General features: G+C 35.2%; 1 pseudogene; it reads left to right on the top strand.

The window, feature by feature from the left end:
* The first annotated feature begins 2,129 nt into the window (after positions 1-2,129).
* LOC111402689 lies at positions 2,130-3,733 on the top strand (annotated as a pseudogene).

Below are 3,733 nucleotides of genomic sequence, written 5' to 3'. Positions count from 1 at the left end.
TAGCCTCATATGTCTGAAATAAATTTCTATCGGAACACATATGGTGCGAACATACTGAATCAAGAATCTACTCCTTGTTATGCTTAGATTCCAAATCAGATATCGCGGTCAACATCACCTCTTCGCCATCTGAACAATTTTCAACTACATTGATTTTGTCTGAATTCAAAGGTTGCACCCCACGATTTATAGCTAAATCACCTTTAGCCCATAACATATCGCAATCCTTCCGAATATGTCCCTTCCTTTTGTAGTAGAAACATGTCACATTACTAAATCTAACTCTGATCTTCCTCTTCATCGACTACCTTGAGATACAAGAGCTTCCCCATCTCTTGATGTAGCTCCAACCAAATGCTTCATCTTCTCCTTTGAGTGCAAAGTATCATAGACATCTTCTATAATCAAAGTATCTCAACTATACAAGATAGTATCACGAAACGATACATAAGATCCAGGCTGTGAACACAACAGGATCAAGGCAAGATCGTCTTCATCGTACTTAGCCTCTAATGTCTCCAGATCTGCAACTATATCCTTGAACACGGCAACATGGTCATCCAACGACTCTCCTTCCGCCATGCGATGTGAATACAGCTTCTACTTGAGAGCCAGTTTACTTGTAAGACTCTTAGTATTGCACAACTGCTCCAACTTCAACTATAAAATAGCCGCCGTTTTCTCCTTCAAGACATCCTGTAGAATATTATTGGACAGATGAAGATGAATTAATGAAACAGCCTTTCGATCCTTCCGTTGTTTCTCCTCCATTGTCCAACTAGCTGGCATCCTCTTAATACCCAACAACGTATCATCCAAATTCAATTGCGCCAAAATAGCTCTCATCTTTACTTGCCACAATGAGGACTTTGTATTGCAATCTAACAGCGGAACATCATACTTCAACCCAGCCATCTAGAAAGAATCTTAGCCAATCTACAGAAAATCAACAACCTCACTCTGATACCACTTGTTGGGAGCGGAAGTTCTAGTAACACACGTTGATTTCAAATCGAATTATAAAGAACGAGATTTAATAACAATATTGAAGTATACTACATCACACCACGAAAACACAAGATTGAATTTTTAAAGAAAGAATACAAAGGGTAAAAGCAGAGGAACAATGTTTATTAATTCAACAGTATGGAGAATACAAGACAGACTAGCAATACTACTTCTATGTTACTTTATACAAACTGACCAGAGAAGCCTCGTGTTTATAGGCCAACCCTAGAAGAGTCTTAAAAGACAAGAAGATATATTACAATTACGAGATCCAATTTCAACATGATTTTATTTCCTTATTCAGTTTAGTTTCCTTAAACCCTCTGTTAATATTCTCTTAGTCCAAGTTGAATACGCCTCTTCAAAAGACTCCTATTCGAGTCATACGCCTAAGGACATCAACTCTGATGGCCTCGTCCGATCCTCCTTCCTTGTCTAGCTGCAAAGCTCCATTCTTCTATCAAAATCAAACTACCTCTCCGACATAAACTCCGGCTACCGTTATCGATCTTCTTCCCTAGTCTCGTTGCAAAGTTCCGTTGTGCTGAACTCAACGCCCTCTTTTGTCATGCTGTAAAATGTGGAAGACGGTGGAAGAGAGAACCAAAAGAATGAGTTTACGAGTGAAGGGAGGGTTTGGTTTAGTGTTACAGAATTTTTCATTAAAAAAATATTAATATATGATTTTTAAAATTGAAAATTAAAATGTAGGGACTTTGGTAATTTTCTCTGTATTATTTTCATGTCAACAATAAAGCTTGATGGATTAACTAAAATGCATAGATTGTTAATCAAATTAGATGGATATCGCAAAGGAGCATTCTTAGTTAATAATAGGGAGTGAAGATACGGACTAATGTATCAGAAAATGATTGAGTGTTTTTGTTTTAAATTTTCAAATAGTCTAAACATGTGTCGACACGTGTTTCATCTGAATTTGAGTTTGGATTTGAGCTTGAATGTGTAGCATGATTGTAATTGATATATTGAACAAATACCGCGTAATATTATGAATGCATGTATGGACATATATACACATGTCCATGCATCTATAGAGGGGAACAACTCTTGCCCTATATAAACCCTCTAGCTTCATGCAAAATTATATTGCATTCTTATTTCAATTATAACATATTTCTACTGAACGCCTCTTTCTCTCTCTTTCCCAACTTTTTTTTTTATATCACAATTCACACATTTCTTCAATGGAAAGGAATTCACATAGACAACTTGCTAACATGAAGAAGTCCCTTTTTGATCAGGTATTTCTTAATTACTATTTTCTTAGTATTAATTGTGGCTCAACTAGCTAACACAGGATTATTCCTTCGTTCTAGGTGAAACTTTTCTATTTCTCCCATATTAAGAGAATTTTGCATTCAAAACACATTCGTTTTTGCAAGTTTCTTGCGAGAAAGTTCCATGTATAAGTGTTCTCTCTTTCTCTCTCTCACACACACACAGAGTATTATTAGGTGTATATATACATGAATGTTAGAATGATGCGCGGTATTAAAAGAGCATTGTCTAAATATTTTTATTTTGTTGTGTTGCTGAGAATCAAAATAATATGGGACGTTGTCCAGGGATATCTAGATCAAGAACAATTTACTCAGCTGGAAGAGCTACAGGATGAAGCAAATCCGAATTTTGTGGAAGAAGTTGTCACTTTGTACTACAGGGATTCAGCTCGATTAATCCGAAATATAGAGCAGGCTTTGTGAGTAAAATCTTAGGCCCTTTTCTTTTCTTTTCTTTTTTTTTTTTTTTTTTTTTTTTTTTTTTTTTGTGCATATCAGTTGCAAGATTGTCACTGAATTGACTCTGGGGATTTCTCAGTCCCTATTGGAGATGCAATTCAGTACTCATAAGGTTTAAATACAGCTGACTAAAATTGACATCAAAGCTTAGATTCTTGATTATGAATTTGAATTTCCTTCTCCTTGTAAGGGCGGAGAAGAACCCTCTTGATTTTACTAAGCTGGACAACTATATGCACCAGTTCAAAGGGAGTAGTTGCAGGTAATTATTTTAAATAACTAATAATTATTCCATAATCAAAATAAATCAAGATAGAGATCTTGCGGGTATATTTGTTCATATTTCAAATATAACCCTCCTATTTGTGTAATCTATATATGCAGCATTGGAGCCAAAAAGTTGAAAAATGAGTGCACACAATTCAGAGAGTACTGCAGAACAGGAAATGGCGAAGGGTAATTAATTTTCTACTTTTAGTCATACATACAATTTACTGTCTAAATCTGATAGACCATGCAACCAAAGTCTCTAATTTCTTTTTCTTTTTCTTTTTCTTTTTTGTGGGTCATGAGTTAAATGTAGGAAAACTACAGGTTTTCAAACCTGCTTGTATTTAGATTTTGAAGAGAGCATCCATGGGCATTTGTTCATTAATATAGACTTTAATGATATTAACTGATACTTGATGTTTTTACAGATGCAAGAGAACTTTCCGACAAATGAAGAAAGAATATTCTGCTCTTAAAATGAAATTAGAACAATATTTTCAGGTCCCTTTTCCCTATTTCAAATTAATTTGTGCGACACACCTAAAACAGGCGCACACTCGCATGCACAGCTCGAAAAAGAATTGTTTAATCTAAAAAAGTAACGTGCATATTAATTTAGAGAATTTTTTTCTTCTCATATTTTTCAGTTTGCAAGACAAGTTGGGCCTGTTGAGGAGGCATGTCGACCAAAGTAA

This window comes from Olea europaea, chromosome 10, assembly GCF_002742605.1.
Source record: "Olea europaea var. sylvestris chromosome 10, O_europaea_v1, whole genome shotgun sequence".
In the NCBI taxonomy this organism is placed as follows: domain Eukaryota; kingdom Viridiplantae; phylum Streptophyta; class Magnoliopsida; order Lamiales; family Oleaceae; genus Olea; species Olea europaea.
The sequence above is the reverse complement of the archived record's forward strand: the minus strand, read 5'-3'. Positions and strand labels throughout refer to the sequence as shown.